The sequence below is a fragment of the Physeter macrocephalus genome, chromosome 8, assembly GCF_002837175.3.
Source record: "Physeter macrocephalus isolate SW-GA chromosome 8, ASM283717v5, whole genome shotgun sequence".
Lineage (NCBI taxonomy): Eukaryota > Metazoa > Chordata > Mammalia > Artiodactyla > Physeteridae > Physeter > Physeter macrocephalus.
The window spans coordinates 18,448,186-18,468,870 of NC_041221.1; positions in this window are offsets into that span (position 1 = coordinate 18,448,186).

Genomic DNA, 20,685 nt, shown 5'->3' on the forward strand with positions numbered 1-20,685 from the left:
GCCCGTGAGCCATGGCCGCTGAGCCTGCGCGTCCGGAGCCTGTGCTCCGCAACGGGAGGGGCCACAGCAGTGAGAGGCCCGCGTACCGCAAAAAAAAAAAAAAAAAAAAAAAAAAAATCACTATGAACAACCTAAGAATAGGATGTCTTGGTGCCTGTGTACTCTGGGTCTAATACAAAGCAATCAATTCTTAACTAAAAGAAGGTTTTTTTAATGTAGTAAATAAAAATATAAGATTGGAATTGGGCAGGCCTGAGTTTGAATCTTTACGCTGCCGTTGGTCAGCTGGTGGCTGAGTTTTGCAGTATCATCCGTGAAACGTGGGGTGATACCATCTAGTTTGTAACAGTCTTATAGAAATGTCACATGCACTTATATATAAAGCACCCAGCCAAGAGGACTGACTTATATCCTCGGAACCCCCTCCAACCCTGTGGAACATCACTGCAATTTTCCTTGGTTCAAATGCCAGGAAAGACATATTTATCACAAATAGGTAGCCTCTGACTAAAAACATATTTAAAGCAAAGATACATTTTCCATGTTTTTGGAGACACTGTCACCAATATAAGTGCCTCGGAAGGTTCAGTGGATATTGAATGTCAGCATCCCCAAGCTTTGGGGAACCCTGAAATGTGTGCCCGTTTGCTTTTGTACCTCCTGCTCCCCTAATATGCCACATGACACATGACTGAAGTCCACGGCCTCCATGCAAATGGTCGGGGTCAGCCCAGGCATGGTGGTGCAAGCACTGGAAATTGCTGCCGTGTGATCTGAAGCTGGAAATATGGAAAACTGGAAGCTGCTGAGGGGCTGCTTGCTGGGGTCCCGGGTAGAAACAAGTATACATGGACGTTTCCCCTGCTGCTAAAATGCCCAAGGCATGGAGGGAAGGAGAATGCACCGAAGTTCATGGGGTCTTTGGGAGGTTGTTCATGACCCTGTTTGATGCACCACCAGCTCAGAGCTCGCCGGGCATGGGTTCAGTCTGGGAAGTCCCTTTGGAAAGTCAGCCTGCAGATTTTCCTACATAACAGTTGCAGAAGGAATCCTGGACCACTGTCTATTGTCCTCTGCAGAATTTTGCTCGGAGGCTCAAGGAAGAGACTGACCACCCTCATCTGCACTTCTGTGAAACAGCAGCCTCTAGAATAAGGCTCATGTTGCACTGGTAGGTCAAACGCACCATGACAGTGGGGATGGCGTTGACCTCCCCCCAACACATGTCATGCTTTTCAGGTGCAGGTGGAACCCAGGCCACCATGACAGAGGGCGGACACACCTATCAGGGCAGGTAGCGTCTTACCTACTGCAGACAGGGACAGCTCCCAGCTCATGGACCCCATCTGAGCTTAGCCAGGGATTTCCTCCAGAGTCAGGACTCTTCTGCTCTAGAAATCCATCTTTTAGACAGGCTGAGAATAGGCACAGTAAAGCATTTGCATCATTTTACATTTCTGTGATTTAAAAACAAAACACAGTAAAACAAGAGGAACTGGGAAGAAAACACTAATGTGAGGTGACTCTTCTCCTTGAAACACTGAGATCCTTTCCTGTTGGTGTTCAGTGAAAGCAAGCATGCTTTGGATGCTTCCTATGGCTAGTTCCTAACATATACATGAGGCCGGAAGACACCCTTGTGACTTGCAGTTACCATTTCAGCTAAGTCTCTGGGTTCAAGAAAAACAGGGAATCATTACATGAAATGGATGTTTCTTTTGGCAAAATAAAAATATCAGAAATACTAAAATTGGACAGTTCATTTTAACCAGATACCAGAGAGCTCTTTTTAGGAAATGCAGTCACCCTTCCTCCAGGGCACACAACCAGATGCTCGGTGGCACTCCATTATTGGTCCGTAAGTGCATTGACGGTGCACAGAGGGCATTGTGGAGGGTTGTTCACCATGCTGCCTGCCAACTGCCCAGGATCATGGAACAGATGGGACTTAAAGTTATCCTTAAATTCCATTCTCATCTCTTTTGATGAAGAGCCACAAAGATAGCTGCAAAAGAACTTCCAGTGGTAACTTCCTGGGTTTTTAAGATACTTAAGGTTTATGGAGGGTATCACACTACAGCACGAAAATACTTAGACTGGCCTTTTATTTGTCATCTTTGGAGGACTGGACCAGCCCTCAGTGGAAAAGCTTCTTTCTAAACAGTATGGTTGTGCACCCCAGGTCCAACCATCATTTCTGAGACTATCACCCTTTTCTTTGAACCAAGGAGAGAGAAGCTATACTTGGAAACTTGCAGGAGGGAGAAGAAGTAGCTTTGTCTGAGCTGCAATATTCAGCTGGTGGGAACTTTCTTTTCTTCATTTTTTAAATATTTTTTTAAAAATTGAAGTGTAGTTGATTTGCAATGTTGTATTAATTTCAGGTGTACAGCAAGGTGATTCAGTTATACATATACACATATATAAGTATATGTATATATTCTTTTTTTTTTTTTTTTTTTTTTTGCGGTATGCGGGCCTCTCACCGTCGTGGTCTCTCCCGTTGCGGAGCGCAGGCTCCGGACGCGCAGGCTCAGCGGCCGTGGCTCACGGGCCCAGCCGCTCCGCGGCACATGGGATCTTCCCGGACCGGGGCTCGAACCCGTGTCCCCTGCATCGCCAGGCGGACTCTCAACCACTGCGCCACCAGGGAAACCCTGTATATATTCTTTTTCAGATTGTTTTCCTTTATAGGTTGTTACAAGACATTGACTATAGTTCCCTGTGCTATACAGTAGGTCCTTGTTGGTGATCTCTTTTATGTATAGTCGTGTGTATATGTTAATCCCAACCTCCTAATTTTTCCCTTTCACCTTACCCCTTTGGTAACCATAAGTTTGTTTTCTATGTCTGTGGGTCTATTTCTGTTTTGTAAATAAGCTCTTTTGTATCATTTTTTTTTTAGATTCCACATATAAGTGCTATCAAATGTTATTTGTCTTTCTCTCTCTGACTCACTTTGCTTAGTGGTGGGGCCTTTATTTAAGCCCCCATTAGCTGACTTGGGTAATGGGTGGACCTCAGAGCTGGACAGAGCCGGGAATAAATCCTCTTTGGGAGACTTGTCCTCATTGAACTAAACAGCCAAGGCTGCAGGGGCTACAATCCTGGGTTTCAGAGTCTGTCAGACTTGGGTGTAAAATCCTGACGCCCACACTCACAAGGGCTGTGACCCTGGCATGTTACTGGGTGTTTCTGAGCTTTGAGGTCCTCTCTTTACTGCTGGATAATAATCCTTACTTCACAGGGTTATTGGGTGGGTTAAATAAGAAAACATACCAGAAGCAGAGCATAGAGCATCTGGGGAGAGTGCTTATGTGCTGTTGCTGTGCCTGTGTGTGTGTGTGTGTGTATGTGTGTGTGCATTCAAACACACACCCAATTGCACATAAAATTACCAGATGTTACCAGTAAGGTAAATATCTCCCATTCCAGAAGCTCTTTCCTTACCATAGCTCTCATTTCCCCTCTCCTAGACTCTTCTTCACAGATAGAAAGACAGGTAGACAAGGGTCTCATTATTGGATTAAGGAAATAGTATTACCATCACTCAGATATTTCTAATCAGCTTGCATCTTGGGCATGTCATGCTTCTAATACCCCACTATAAAGACCAAGGAAAAGGAATATGTCAGCACTAATGTGAGTGGGTGTTTTTCTGATGTGACTCTCAATGAGAATGTTTTTTTCAGCCTTCCTGCGATTATAACCCTGAACTCTGATGGCCACCGTTAACTGGGGTCAACAGCATCCATGGTCTTACCCACTGCATCCATCCACTCTCCTTAAATGGAGCAGTAATAGGTTCAAAAATTGCAAATAAAATTTTCGCATTGGGAAAATTGGACTGATGTCTGTCCTGATATTGAAACGCCCCAGAGAGGAGGTGGGGATGAGAGCTGGAACCAGGCATCTGACCCGAGGGGAGTGGTGGCCAAACCCAGGAAAGAGGTCAAGTGGCTTCTGGCTAACAGTGTCAGTCAGTCCTGATTCACCCGCTCTGTTTATGTGCCAACAGGTAGGTTTGGATGTTCTCACCTGCCAACCTGGTGTGGTTGCTAGAGCAGCGTCTGCTGCGGAAGGGGATTGTGGATGTCCTAGCGGGAACTCGTGAAACGGTCTGATCAGAGTCCCCCTGGCCGGACAGGTAGGAAGCCTTCTCTAGAATCAGTTTGAAATTGATCTTTCTAGGACATGGATTTTGTCATCAAGATGCAAAATATTCTAGTAATTGTAGGATTATTTTTTGACTAAATTGGTTATTTTTCTCATAAGTTCCCTTCACTAGATTGTAAGCAATGTGAGAGTAAAATCTAAACTTGGCTTTTCTTCATCTGCTCGTGATCTTTGTATTGGGAACCAAATATAGTAAGAGTTTACTGAAAGTTTGGTTGAATTGGATTACTAACCATATCTACTTCTGTCCCTATATTGATACCTATAACTATTCCAATATCTGTATCTGTATCTAATTATATCTGAATCTACCTATATGTATATTAATATCAATATCAGTATCTATGTCAAATCAATATCTACATCTATTTCTATCTACCCATATTAATGTCTGTATAATATCTATTTCAAATCTATATCAGTATCTATTTGTTTCTATCTACATCAATGTACCATGTCAATATCTATATCATAACAGTATCTGTATCTGTATTTATATCAGTGTATCTGTATTTATCTATCTATCACCTATACCTTTACCTACACATACAGCTGCACCTACACCCACACCTACACCCACACCCACACCTACATCTACCCTTGAACTTATATCTACAACCATATCTACATCTACATCTACACCTACACATACATCTATATCTATCCTTGCATCTACATCTACACCTACATGTGCATCTACATACACAGCTACACCCACACCTACAGCTAAACCCACATCTATACCTGCACCTTCATCTACACCTGCACCTACTCCTACACCCACACCTACATTTCCACTCACACCTACATCTACCCTTGCACTTATATCTACAACCATATCTATGTCTACATCTACAGCTGCAACTATATCTATACCTGCAACTACATCTATACCTGCACCTATGTCTACATCTACACCTACTCCTACATCCACACCCCTACCTATAGCTACACCTACATCTATATCCACATCTACCCTTGCATCTACATCTACACCCATATCTGCATCTACACCGACACCTATACCCACACACATACCTGCACCTACATCTACATCTGCACCTACACCCACACCTACATCTATACCTACACATACATCTACACCTACACCTAATCTACATCTACACCCACATCTACACCTACACCTACCCTTGCAGCTATATCTACGCCCATATCTGCATCTACAACTACACTCACACCTACACCTACACCTGCACCTGTATCTATACCTACACCCAAACTTACATCTAAGCCTGCACCTATATCTACACCTACATCTAATCTACATATACACCCACACCCATACCTACACCTGCACCTGTATCTACATCTAAACCTACCCCCACATCTACACCTACACATGCATCCACACCCACACCAACATCTACACCTACACGTACATCTACACGTACATCTAATCTACATCTACACCCACACCTACACCTACACCTGCACCTACATCTACCCTTGCACCTACATCTACACCCATATCTGCATCTAGAACTACACCCACACCTACATCTACACCCATACCTACACCTACCTCTGCACCTATATCTATACCTACATCCACACTTACATCTAAACCTGCATCTACATCTACAGCTACACCTACTCCTACATCCACACCCACACCTACATCTATATCTACATCTACACCTACATATACCCTTGCACCTACATCTACACCTACACCCACACCTACATCTACACTGACACATATACCGGCACTTACATCTACATCTATACCTATACCTACATCTAAACCTACACCCACATCTACACTTACACCTATATCCACACCTACATCTAATCTACATCTACATATGCAGTATCTTTACAAACTTCATGTTCATAAAAGTTATGGCCAAGTAAAAAGATACTGATTTCTCTTTAACAACTGGCTCTTTAAGTGTTTTTTTTCTTCCTTCTCAATATTCATTTCAGGAAAATAGGATCCTTTAAAGGCATGGGATTTCTGAGACAAGAAAATAATAATCCTGCTCTTCCCAGCTGTCTATGGTATTGAAGACCATGTTGTATCCACATATGTATTTTGGGTGGAATTGCAGGGTGTGCTAGCATCTCACCTGTGGTCATGACCAGTGCTGCCTCTACCTGGGTGCCATCCATCGATGGGAGACCGCCACTCTGCCTGCCCCATGCTCTGCCTGTCCCATGCTCTGCCTTTCCATTGCGTTGTTAAAAAGTCTCTGTTGTATATGGAGGGTTGGAATTCTGGATCCCGGATTCACTACAGAGCTTCAAGATGCATTCAAAATCTGCAGGACAGCACCAAAAAGGAAAAGCAGAACTCAGGAAAACACTGAGACATTTTTAGAGTTTCCGTGGGAATTTTAGGTGGTGAAATTACTTATATCTGTCTACCTGGACACTCCCCCAGGAGGGTTAACTCCAATTCTTCCTCTCCTCCCCTCCCCGGAACTCAGGATCAATTCTGTGAACCCTTCACTGCCAGACACAGGGAACACGTGTGTACACATGATTGGCAATGTCTGGACCTGGTGTTTTCTGGGATGAGGGGGCTGCAGAAGGCTGCATAGCCCATCAGCATCAACCAGGGGCAACCCCCCACTTTTTTCAGGCCGAAAATATCTTAAATTGAGTCATTGTCATTTTCTAACTCTCAGTGAGGCCAGAAATCACTAAAAACCTCATTTAAACTTTCCATTCTCATTCTCAAGCAAATTTACAGCAGAGGTCAGTCCTTTTGCAAGATTGCTGGAGAGAATTCTTCATCAGAAAGGAGATATTTTTCTCCATTGTGGAGGCAACTACCTTCCATCAATTTTTCCCGTCATCTCACTCATCTTATTATGACCTTCATGGGATAAAAGAAGCGCAGCTCTAACTCTTCTCTCTGCAAACGGCGCCTCCCTGCGTATGATGTGGTTAATATTGATTATAAATCGCACTCAACTCAGCCAGCCCCTCTCATCTCGGGCATCCCTCCCCCAGCTCCTTTCCTGCCTTTCACCTGTTGTGAAATGCTGCTTTGGTTACTTCTTCTTTGAAAATGGAATCATCACTTCTAATAGTATTTGCTGAGAGTCCAAGACCACCAAAGATGACTTCGTGTCAGTGACCACATCCAGAGGCAGAATCCGATGAGAACTCCCCGCCGCTGACAGTGATTCCTCGTGATCTAATTTATCAGCAACTAGAGATAATTCCCTGCATGGGCTCTGGGTCCCCTCGGGTTACTGACTCAGAGGTCAGTTGAAGAAGAGCAAGGCTGGGGGTCACCTGCTCCTTTCTGATCTGTATTTTCTTGAGTACACAGTTGTAAGAAACATACAATTTTCATCTAGGACATAACATTCCTTTACGAGTTTGTGTACAGATTTGCCAAATACTGGAGTGAATGAGAGTATTGACAATTAATGGCCCCCTTTCCTTCTACAAGCCTTTCCAGTGATACAACTTGGTTTACTGAGGTTTTTAACGTTCTTTTATAATTCCCCATCACCGTTAGCTCTACTGAAGCTGATTTGATTGTAGGGACATTATTCCTGAGGCTAAGGATATAGACTCTTCCGCATCTAGCTGACTTTAGCATAAAAATAAAATTGAATCATAAGCAATGAAATTTTATCTATTCAACTCTCTCCATTCTCAACTAGAGGTAATAATGCTCAACTGTACTCTTTCTCCCTAAGTAGCATGAAATATATGAAATTGAAATTAACACTTCTCCAAGATGATTAGGCCACAAATAGATTTTATTAAATCTATTATTTGGTTTGAAGAACCGAGGCCTGTCTGTCAGCACCTGCCAGAGATTCACAGGGTCACATGGGGTGCGGAGGACAAGGAAGGGGGTTCCAGCCCAGGCAGGAGCTTGCACAGGAAAAGGCATTTTCAGGGAGGGTGAGAGGTCTCTGAAGGACAGTGTGGGGTTCAGATGGACAGAGTGTAAAAGCAAATGCAGGAAGGCTGGGCAGTCTCAGCAGCCTCCCGTGTGGACCATGACCCCTGACTGGCCCCGGATGCTCAGGGTGAGGCCCCAGGAGGTCTGGTCTCCCTGACTCGGGGGCTTCCTGCAGGCTTGGGGAGGCGAGATCCAGTGCTCGCAGGACCTTGACTTGGGTGAGAGTTTAGCTGTCGAATTGCCTGTCCCAGCATCTCAGGCAGTGCCTGGATTGAAGAGGTACCGAGAGACCAAGGGGCTGGATCTGAGAGGGACATGTGTGTTGGCCGACCAACGCTGAACAGGGAAGGGGCCTGAGTGTGCTCCATCAAGGCCCACAGAGGGCAAGATGAGGAAGCAGGCGGGCAACTCAGGTCCATGGAGTCTCTGACGGAGGCTGTCACTGCTCCCAAAGGTGAGTTTCCGGCTATGCCCAGTGAGCATTGAGCCTCTGTGGGAATGAACAGCAGTAACTGGTCAGGAGTTGCTTGCAAGCTTGGAATTTTGTGCTTTTCCATGATTTCCACATGGTGGGCGAGAGCAGAGCCTGTGGAAATGATCCATCCCATCACTTTACACTGAAACAAACACAAAGCTGACAAAAACTTCTCATGGTATGAACTGTTTTCTCTTACTAGAAGCAAAGACACATATCTGTTTGGGGATCTGCCAGGAACAACCCTTAAAGACTCGGTGCATTTTACAAAAGTTGAGGAGTTTCCAAAGCCAAGATTTATGCCGGCCTCAGAGGTAGGAGGGCTTCGTGCTCTGAATGTTCTTTAGACAGGCTTCTGGGAAAACATTTTGAACTTTGGGTAAAATTGTACGGATCATAGTAGTTTAGAGTTGGGAGTCACCTCCGGGGCCGTATGTTATGGTCACAGAGTTCTGTGGCAGCCAAGGGACGGTTCCCTCCTCGGGGCCGGTCTCCAGTCCTCCTGGATGCTGGCCACAGTAGGGGTCCGTCCACTCTCACCAGAACTGAAGGCTCTTTCCCGGGCGAAGTGCTGAGGCCTCTGCTGGGCCCAGACCCCTAGGGAGTCTGGAGACCCCTGCACCCTCAGGGACCCCAGACGGCTCAAAGCCCGAGTCCATTGAAGGAGAGTGAAAGGCCATTTTCACGTCCTGAGATCCAATTTTCCCCATAGAAAATGAAGACTTTGCTTCCGGGGACTCTTGGGGACCCGTCTTACTCTCTCTGATCACATTCCAAGGGGAAATCTCCTCTCAGCGAGCTGATGATCTGAATGTGTTTGGCAATTCAGGTCTCTCAAGGACAAGTAAAGCCCCAAGCAATGAAAAAGGTTAATGTTTTCACAAGTGCAGACTTATTTTGCCATATCCTACCCACATAAATTGTAGGAAGTCTTGGGAGATTTAGTACGTCAGAGAGGGGATGTGCACGGTACAGAGGAGTCAGAGTCAGGTTCAAAGTCTAGCTCTGAATTTACCAGCTGTGTGACCTTAGGCAAGTTACTCACCCTCTCTGAGCTTCTGGTTTCTTCCCTGGTAGAACAGAGATAAGGATGGAATCTTACAGGGTTAATGTGAGGAGTGATGGAGAGACTGCCTGTAAAATACACAGTATATTGCATGCCACTCAGTAACCTCCCGATGTGTATTAACTGTTACCATGATGACAGTGATGATGGTGCTTTAAAATCATGATTTTTTCAGAAAAGGTAATTTGACTCTTTACTCTCTTTAGGGAGAAAATTAGAGTCATTGAATATTGTGGAGTTTCTTAAGGGGTTTTAGATTCCAGAGGGAAAATGGAGAGAGGCGGGGATAGCTCCTGACTCAACACAGCAGGGCCTGCTTATCACTTAATTTTCTGCAGGTGCAAAGTGGACACCTCTGCTGATCTCCACAGCCAGACAGGACGAGAAACTTGTGACCTTGAAGTTCAAAATGAAGGCAACGGTGTTATTTGAAGGGAACATAAAAATCATGTACCTTAAAAAGAATCATGAGGCAGACAGGGGGCTGATAAATGTCTACCATCCAAATGTGAGATTTTAAAATTAGGGATACATTAAACATGAGATTAAAGACATATTTTATATTTCATTATTTCAAGTTAAAACTTGTCAAAAGAAGAATAATACCACCTTGTTAGAGACAAAAATGAGTTTAACTTTTTTTTCTTTTTTTTTTCAGTGAGAGGCTAAGATGTTATTACCAAAACTGAGAAGCTAATCTGGTCTCCTAACCAGAATGATCTGTCTACTGATCTTTTGATGGCTCAGTGAAGACCTTACACATTATATTTTAACAAATATGTTAACATTTTTAGATGAGAAACATGGACTGATAATAAATAAAATAGATGGAAAAATGTGCCTGCATTAACATTCTTTCTGTTAATTATGATCTTTAATAATACATCCAGCTTCAACAAAAAATGGTCCATGATATTGTCTGCATGGATTCCTTCAAATGCACATTTTTCATGTAGTGAAACCTTATATACATTGATTTACATCTTTGAAAATTACAATTCCAAACCGGTCGCGGTGTTTGGTAATTACTGTGTCGCTCACTCACTATTTTGAACCAGAAGAGACTTTCGGTTCTATGTGTGACCCGTTTCCCGTTATATTTCTTGAGATTTCGCAGAACTTTTCAATAAGCATTCAGAACATCTTCAAACTAAAAAATGTGGAGAAATTTTCAGTAGCACTAAAATATCCCATCCTTTTTTCATGTCATGGTTCAAGAGTTTATTGCACATACACAATTATATTTGAATGAAGAGTGAAGTTTCTCCTTCTGTTTAAAGTAGAAAATTGATGTGATCAGTATTTTAAATTACACATTGTTTGAGAAACAAGTAAATCAGTGATTACTTCATTTGGTTTCTAAATAGCCTCAATGTACTTGGTGACTACAAGTGGTAGAAAAGATTAAAGGGGATTATTTCTATGAAAGGGAAAGATGCTATTTGTAATCATGTATTTTAACTTGTGTGGATATGAAAATATCTGATTACCCTAAATTTACCGAAGAAGAATTTCTTTGCTGTTTTTTTTCAAAGTGAATACTTAAAATATGCAGTCTGGCTGGAAAAGAGTCTACAGGTAGATCTTGGAGACTGAGTATCATTATGAGAAAATTTCCCAGTAGAAAAAAAAAATATGTGGTAAATTATATGAAGCATTTTAGACTATACAGCTATATAAACTTTTGCCACATGTGAGAAAGAATAATTTCTCATAAGCAGATTTTTCTGATTGCATTACTAATTTCTTATTGTTTTTCTTAATATGGCATCCAAGGTGGGGGAGGGATTCTGATTACATTTTAATGAGGAAATTTGAGTTGACCATTGGGTTGACTATTTTAAGAAAAAAGGTTATGATTAGGACAGACAGTGTATGAAAAAACACATACTTTTGAAATTATTGAGAATGTAAGGAAAAAATAGTACAGTCTCTGGGAGTCCTGCTCCTAGAGAGTGAGGTGGTATCTTCTGGCTCTGGAGACCCTGGGGGGGGCTTAGTCCAGCTACCTTTGGCATCGTGATGTAAGGTATTGACGCAGATGGATGAAACAGGTATGCGGATATGAAAAGAAATTGTTATGTCAGGATCTGCTATTGCTTCCTTTCATATTCTCGTAATAGCTCCTTTTTACATGAGAATTCTGTTTAATGATGTCAAGACCCTGAGCTCTCTCCTTCAGTCACACTCCACTCAACAATGAGCTAGGTCTTGTTGACTTCAATATCCATAAGGATGACCCTCTGCCTTCTTTTCCTTTATTTTCTTCCTTCAATAATCTAATTCTCTCCCCTCGAGTTGGCATTCCTGATAAAGGCATTATCCAACCATAGTCACCTCTGTCTTTCTAGAAGACCCTTCAGGGAGCCATGCTCCCCAAATCTACAATCCTGCTCCATCCTTCCCTCCACTGGAAAGCGAGTTCCCGGGGGCTGCCTTCCTGTCCCCATCAGACAGGGACATATGACTTTTCCCCAGAGAGGGTTACCCTGACCACAAAATCTCTCCATCACCCTGTTGAATTCTACTCCCTTCCTGCTTTGCTTTTGTCCATTGAACGTGTGACAAAGCAAACTTCATCTCATCACAAATGTGTACCTGATGCTCTCCAGATGTTTCACTATAATAGAAGAAACTTTGTCTCTTTATTCAGTGCCCTGTCCTGGCCCTAAGACACCTGCCAGAGCGGGAATGCCTGATTCCCTAAAGAACCCACACAGTACCCAGCATGTAGTAGGTGATTAACAATGTTTGTCCATGTTCCTATTTTTATTTCAAGAAAGCTGTCCATCTAGAAAAAAAAAAGCTCTTTCAGTTACATAGGAAAATCTTCTTTCTTACAGAAAAATCCATAATGTTTTCAGAGTGTAGCTCAGACCTCTGAGCTTTGTGCCACGTGGAACATATGGGTGGATTCTGACTCAGCATCACTGTTCAAATGGTCAATTTCCCGTAAAAGTGGAAACATCCATTTTCCCTATGTATAAATTGTGTAAATTTAACTCCATAAAAGGCAATTAAGCCACATGCATAAGGCAACATATAATCATATGAAAACAGAACCAGATATTGGTCATGAAGACCGTTGTGGACTGAACGTTTGTGTCTCCTACGAATTCAAGTGTTGAAACCCTACAGGTGGGCCTTTAGGTGGTGATTAGGTCATGGCGGTGGAGCTCTCCTAAGAAGAGACACGAGAGAGCCTGTGTCCCCTCTTTGCTATGTGAGGACACAGTGAGAAGGTGGCCATCTAAACTCGGAAGAGGGTTCGCACCAGACACTGCCCATCCTGGCACCCTGATTCCAGACCTTCAGCTTCCAGGACAGTGAGAGATAAATGTTTCTGTTGTTTAAGCCACCTTGCCTGTGGTCATTTGTTAGGGCAGCCTGAGAAGCCTAAGACAAAGGTGTGTGTGTTCAGAATCCAGGGAGGGGCCACACGGTTTCCCCAGATCTTCTTGTATTTTGACGAATGACCCTGGTTTAAGGTTAAGTGGGCTTTACTCTAAGTGACTTTTCCAGGAAACACTAGCATTCCTTATCTGATATTTTCCCTTACCTCTTGGCTAATGAGGTAAACTAATGGCTCCATTAGTTATTATGAATTAAGAGACTCAAGCATATCTAATAAATGATGTAACTCACCTTACATGTGCCCTCGAGCCAAGACCTTTATATTGGCTCTGGAATTATACATTTAATTGTTGTCTATTTTGCATATCGCCTTGGATTTTTCACAGGCATTTCAAACATCATGTGCTCAGAACTGAACTTTAGATCTACTCTGACACAGCTCCTTCCCCACCCCCAGCTCTCCGCAGTATTCCAAAAGGCATGTCTCTGCACGCAGTTGTATAGGTCAGGACCAAGGGTCCTTCCTTTAAATGTCCCTTTGTCGGCCTGGCGTTCAGTCCATCTCTGAGTGTGACTTGTCTGCCACAACTGTCTGCAGGGACTCAGCTCAGTTTCACCACCCGCCGCTTCCTCATCCTACCCTACAGCCATCTTGTCTTCCAGCTTTGACCTTGGCCATGATATTTTCTTTGTGGGAGGAGAAACGAACTTTTAGTTCTTTTAAATATTAAATTTACAGATATCACTCCAGTACATCCCACGCTTCAATTAATCCACACTTCACTTTTAAAAAAGTGGAGAACTTTCCACAGCTGACCTGAGGGCTCTGACCACACCCACCTCCCCTCTGTGCCTTATCTTTTCCACCTTCTCAGTTTCCACTGTCCTTGAATTTCACCAGAGCTGTCTTCATTCAGCTTCTTAAAAATGTTAAATTCCTCTCTAATAAAAGCATCCCCCACACCATTTCTTCTGCCTGGGGTAGTCTGCCCCCCAAGCCTCCAGGTCTGAATTTAAACGTTATTTCCCCCACTCACCCAAGAGCTAGCTCGACCCTTGTCCCTGATGCTTTGTAAATATTACGTGTCCTTTGAAAGATGTTTTCATAATACTCTATTGTTTACTTCATAATACTGATCACCTTCGTGAAGCTCTAACAATATGGGGACTTATGTGTATGATGTCTGTATCCATGACCCTGAAAGTGCCTGAATTTACTACTGTATGTATACCCAGCCCAATGCCTGCTAACAGAGGGCACTTAACGGATGGATGGATGGATGGATGGATGGATGGATGGATGGATGGACAGATGGACAGACTGATAGATGGATGGGTGGGTGGATGGATGTACAGAGAAATCCTGAGGGGATTGTAGAACATTTAGAGAAAAAACAAAACAAAACAAAACAAAAACATTTTAGATCATCCAAAGGAAATCAAACTTAACCAACTGGAAAACAAGAGAAAGATAATACACCTTGGCTCAATTCATCTAGATTTACTCTGTGTTTTTAACAATTATCTTTTTTTGGGGGGCAAATAACAATTGCTTCTTGGAAGCTCAACAATATTCTTTTTTCAGGAAAAAGCGTACGAAAACCCAAGGGCGTAATGACTTAGAAAACACAATGTTCCTTTAACAAATACATTTCTGCAGGTGCTGATTTGCGCATGTAATATAAGCATTCAGGAGCTTCCACTCTCTAGCTGATGCTGGAGGAACGTGTTTATTGCAGAAAACCGGTTTCCGTCTGTTCCAGCCTCGTGTGCAGTGAGAATACGGGAACCCTTCTCTTCTCCCGGGAGCTGTCACTTGCACATTATCACGCCAGACGCAGTTCGGATCCTTATCGACTACTTAGGCTTGCCATGTTTTCATCTCTTACTTAGACATTTTTTTTTTTTTTTCCTTTGGATGATAGTAAAGGGCGTCTTTAGGCACCCTCACCTCTCATACTGAATTGTGAATTTGTCGTGGTGGATTAGATTAATCAAAATGGCCTTAGAAGAAAAATCTCTGTGCATGCCTCCCAAACTCAAATAATTTCTGTCACTTTTTATAGAGACACTACTTTCTGTAAGACTGTTCTCACATGCTGTTTTCATATATCTCATGAAGTTGAAGATGCCTTTATCTGAACACTTGGTGGCTTGAATATAAGCTACTGTTTAAATTTCTACCTAAGCAGTAAAGGCGGCGATTAGAAAAATACAGTCAGAAGTGTAAGCAGGGAAGGTTTAAAATAATTGTTTTCATTAGAGCAAAACATTTAGAGCACTCTGACTTCCTTCAAACCTTTTAAAATTATTTAGCTGGGAAATTTAGTAAAAGTTTATTGGAATAATGGGTGACTTTCTGAATCTAAAACACTAATATCAGAAGAGTTTACCAAGAATGTAAACTAATAAATGAATATTGGAGTAGTTGCATTATTCTTTTGATCCTTACCTACTTCCTTTATAAAAAAAAAAGAAAAAAAAGAATTAACTAGTAGGATAATACATGAAAAACAACTTTAAAGATATTTCCTATTAACCAAAGAAAATATTTCTATGTTCTGTGTCAAAACCTCACAGAACTTTATATTTACATTTTATTTCAGTATTTGAAAGTGTTTCTTTTTGTTTTGAAATAAAATAATCTTTTTTTCTACTTCAGATGCAATAGATATTTATTATAGAAATAAGGAAAGTACTTATAGAAATAATATAAAATCACCCTAATCCTGCTGTACATCTATATCTATTCCCTCAAAGAATGGGTCAAATAGTAATATATTTTATACTTTTTCACTTAAAATGGATATTGTTCTATGCTTAAAGTCTCTTTTATTTTTATTTATTTGTTTATTTATTTATTTATTTTGCGGTATGCAGGCCTCTCACTGCTGTGGCCTTTCCCGTTGCGGGGCACAGGCTCCGGACGCGCAGGCTCAGTGGCCATGGCTCACGGGCCCAGCCGCTCCGCGGCACGTGGGATCCTCCCGGACCGGGGCACGAACCCGCGTCCCCTGCATCGGCAGGCGGACTCTCAACCACTGCGCCACTAGGGAAGCCCTCTTTTAAAGACCTTGACATTTATACTCTACATTTTAATAAATAATTAGCTTGTTTCCACTTTCTTCTTTTTAATGTAAACAATGAGATGAACATCTTTGTAGCTATAGCTTTGAACATGTGTTTAACTAGTTCCTCCTGAAAATAAAATTCCTGAAAATAAAATTCTTTGGATAAGAGTATCCATGTTTTTAAAGAAATATGCTATGCATAGCCAGATTGTACTCCAGAAAGGTTTCCCTAATATGTACATCTAACTATAATGAATGAGGGTTCCCTAATTTTCTCTCAAACTCATCACCAAAGAAAATTATAACCTCTAAAAACTCCGATGGTTTGATGGGAGAAAAAATGAAAATGAAATATTATTTAAAATGTTAGTACTTTTTCTTTCATGAGATAATTGGCTATTTGGATGTCGTCTATTAGTTGTCTGCTTATGTTATTGTTATTTACCATTTTGCTTTTGCATTGTGGATGTTGACTAAACGTAACAACACTTTTAGTGTTACACTTATTAACCCTTTCCTTCTGATGTATCAATATCACTAACATCTAAGTGCATGAACCTTCAGCTATAGCATGACAGAGAAGTTGTTATTAGACTTACTCTGTGGAAATAAACAGCCATAAAGGCAGAGAAACTTTATGAGACAACTGCGGTCAGTCATTGAGTGTCACCCCATGCAGGACTACAGTATTTGAGAGAAGCTTTCTCTCTGAGGGCATCTTCCAAACTCTTGCTGAAGGTGACAGAACGCTGGACTAGGGTAGCAGTCTCACAGGGTGGTGTGAACAGAGAATGCAGATGGGAAATAATGACTGATTTGTGGGGTGGGATGCTAAAAATAAAGCAACACAGAGAGGAACCCCTAAAAATCTGCTTAAGAGTTTTTTGTGGCCAACTCAAAAGCTACACAAGTGCAGGTAAGATTCCAGAAGACCTGGCAGCAAACGTCTGCTGGGAGGCTGAGAGCTGAGCAGAGACCCAGTCCCAGAGAGATATGAGAAGGCACCTTCCAGGAGTGGAGAAACCACTGAAAACAACTTCAAAACAGACTATGGCTCAGGAGTTGAGCACCACGCCATAAGCAATCCTGAGTACCATGCCTTCAGGGTAAAGGCAAAACTAAAACAGACTCACTGTAATAAAGCCTGAAACTAAGCTTGGGGGATCGAAGTGATCTGTTGGTAGTCTAACTGAAGACAAAAGAAAGTCTACTGTTCCCCTTAGGAAAAAACAAAGCAAACAAACAAGAATATGAGCATCTACAATGTTTCATCCACAGTTTCTTGCACATGATCAGAAATCATTAGACAAAGGAGCAGGAAAAGTATTTGATCATGAGCAGACAAAATAACTAATAGAAGCAGACCCAAGAGGATCCAGATATTGGAGTAGGCAGACTGACAAGGACTTCAAAACAGCTATAATTAACATTAAATTTGATAGAGAAAAATATGGAAAAATGGATGGAAAGGTGAGGAGTGTCAAGAAGGAATTAAAAAATATAAAGTGAGGCAGATAGAATGGTCAAATATAGAATCTAAAATTAAAAAGGACTCAGTGGTGAAGTTTAGCGGCAGACTGGATACACAAGAAAAGAGAATTTATGAACTCAAAGAAGGGTCAAGATTATTTGTCTAAATGGAAACACTTAGAGATAAAAGAAACAAAAAGAAAACAGCCATGGGTGATGTACAACACGGACACACAGTCTACCATACATAGAACCAGACTGTGTGTGTGTGTGTGTGAGAGAGAGAGATGGAGACAGAGATAGAGATTTAACAAGCTGTGTATTGGTTTCTTTTTTGTCATTTTTTCCATCAGTTGTCTCTTTCTGAGAATATTTCTTTTGAATTATCTCTACTCATGTGGCATCTGGGATAGGCTGGTGTCAATGTAGTGTAGTATAGAGTGATCACTTCCTATCGTCTTAAAATATATTCTTTCTTGGTACAATCTTAGCTGTGTGGGCCTCCCAGCTGATCCCTTACCCACGCTCACTGGTCTTTTTCTTTTATCTGCAGGAATGTGCTTCTCAGACAACTCTTATTAGTAAACTGGTCAGAGAAAATTTCCAAAATTGCTCCATGTTTAATGTCAGACATAATTTAAATTAGTGAAGATGTCTCTTTGTAAGATAGATACCAGGCTAGAGTTTCACATTCCTGGCTTCCTGCTTCCTCGCGTAACTCCTAATTTTCTTCCATTGGCTCATTCTAAGCTTTCTCCCTTTAGGTCTTCACCATACATGATATCTGTGCCTTTTCTTCCTGAAAACGATATCCATTTTCTGTGTCAGCGGCTTCATAGCCCATTTCCTTAGAACAGAATAATTGGGTCAGATACAGCACAGTCGGCCTTCCACATGCATAGGTTTTGCATCTGCTTTTCAACCAACTGCGAATCAAAAATATTCAGGTAAACAAATTCCATGAAGTTCCAAAAAGGAAAATTTGAATTTGCCCTCTGCAGGCAGCTATTTATATAACCTTTGCATTGTATTTACAACTATTTAGGTACCATTTACATTGTATTAGACATTTTAAATAATCTAGAGATGATGTAAGAGATATGGGAGGATGTGCCTCTGTTATATGCAAATCCTAAGCCATTTTATATAAAAGACGAGAGTCTGCAGATTTTGGTATCTATAGGGGTCCTGGAACCCATCTCCCATGGCATATCGAGGGACCACTGTAATCATTTTTGCTCAGCTGGTGGTATTTTATGTTTACAATATGAAAGTACTGTGCTTTAGTCAAGAAAATGCTCCAGTTAACTTCCACATTAATCTTTCACCTACCAAGTTTTCTTTGAACAGTTCTTTGATAAGACACTCTTAGTAAACACTTGTTAGTTTTGCTGCAAATATTCTGCCAACTTTTCAGAATCAAAATGGTATGTGGCGGGAGGTAGTTATCTGTCTTCCACTACAAGGAGTCTTGGTGCGGGAGTGACAAATGCACATTTTCCCTAGCTGGGTGATAGCCCCCTAATCTGAGATCAGCCAATGGGATCCTCTCCTGTGATTCTGCACCAGAGGTACCAGGGCTGAGGAAGAGCTGAGGGTTGCTCATCACATGGATGCAGGTGGTCCAGGCATTTATTGCTACGAGGCTGTGGCTGTAGTTCCTGCCTTCTAGTCCTGTTGAACAGTGGTGAAATCTCTGAGCTAACTCCTCAATATCTTTACTGTAAAGCCTCTTAGCTTATTTTGGACGTTCAGTCTCTGTTATTTGCAAATAAGAAACCCAAGAGATGAATCCCAAATGGTCCCCATTGAGACAGTCAGAAACCTAGGAACTACCACTTACGGGACCACTTTCTTTTTCCTTTTTTTTTTTAACTCAAGTACAGTTGATTTACAATGTTGTGCCAGTCTCTGCTGTACAGCAAAGTGACTCAGTTACACATATTGTAGATACATTCTTTTTTAATATTCTTTTCTATTATGATTTATAACTGGATTTTGAATATAGTTCCCTCTGCTATACATTAGGACCTCGTTGTTTATCCATTCTAAATGTTTGTGCCATTTTCTTATAGTGAATATCATCTTAATTTGCAGTAAATTTTTGAAATCAATATTTGCATGGCTTTTCTATGATTTGTCACATTAGAAATAAAACTTTAAATTAGGTTTGTTTTAACTTATTTGGTATTGATAAACCCCTTGATTAGTTGTACATATATATTAACAAACATACAACTTAAGAAAAGGAGAGCAAATATATCTCACCATCTGTAACTTTGCCACATGTATATTAAACTCACCACTGTGTAATCTGTATATTATTTTTCCTTTTTTGAAACTGGACCAATATTTAGTGCCTCTGTTGATCTGGTCCTTTTACTTTTTTTGTGCTTTCTCTAATATTTTAGAAAGTCTGCTACTGCATCTATGATTTTAAAACAAACAAGAAAATGAAGGAAAAAACTTTCTCTAACTTATTTCCCTGGAAATCATCTTAGACTGGTAAAAAATTTAATTTATCTTAGAAATGTTTATTTGTTCTGCCATTTCCAGATTGAACACTGTAAGTTTCCCTGGAAAGGGTGGACTTTTCAGGGGAAGAAGTTTGTGTAGGAATTCCCAGCTACATTTCTATTTTCCAAGCAGTGGCCCTTCTAATCTTTTGTTGTTGCTGTTCTGCTACTACAAATGTGTTTTTTGATTCCTTTTTATTAATTTTAGCATTTTCCGATGAGTGGATCTAATCCTTTAGCCTATAACCACCTTATAATGAAGAAAAGCTTCGTATACAGCAAATCATTGCTAAAAACCTAGGAATATGTTTTATACTAAATACTGCTGTGTTAGGCTTATCATTTATGCTAAAGGAATCCTTTGGATTGGAAATGAGTCTTGTACTCAGATAAAGAAATAAAATGGAAACGCAGGACTTTATCACCGGGGGTCACACTAGCTCGTGATCTTCCCGCTGTTAGAATGGAAACATGGCTGTAAATCAGTGTTGTTTCATTTAATTTTCCCACTAAATCAAATTTTATCAACAAGTGGTTTACTTATTCTGAATTTCATGGTTTAGCAATCTTTAGTGCCAGAATTATTTTTCTTTAAGTGTGTACACATAGATGGTATTATTAATTTGTGAAATATTAAAGGTAATTTTAACCTTTTTTTAAAAAAA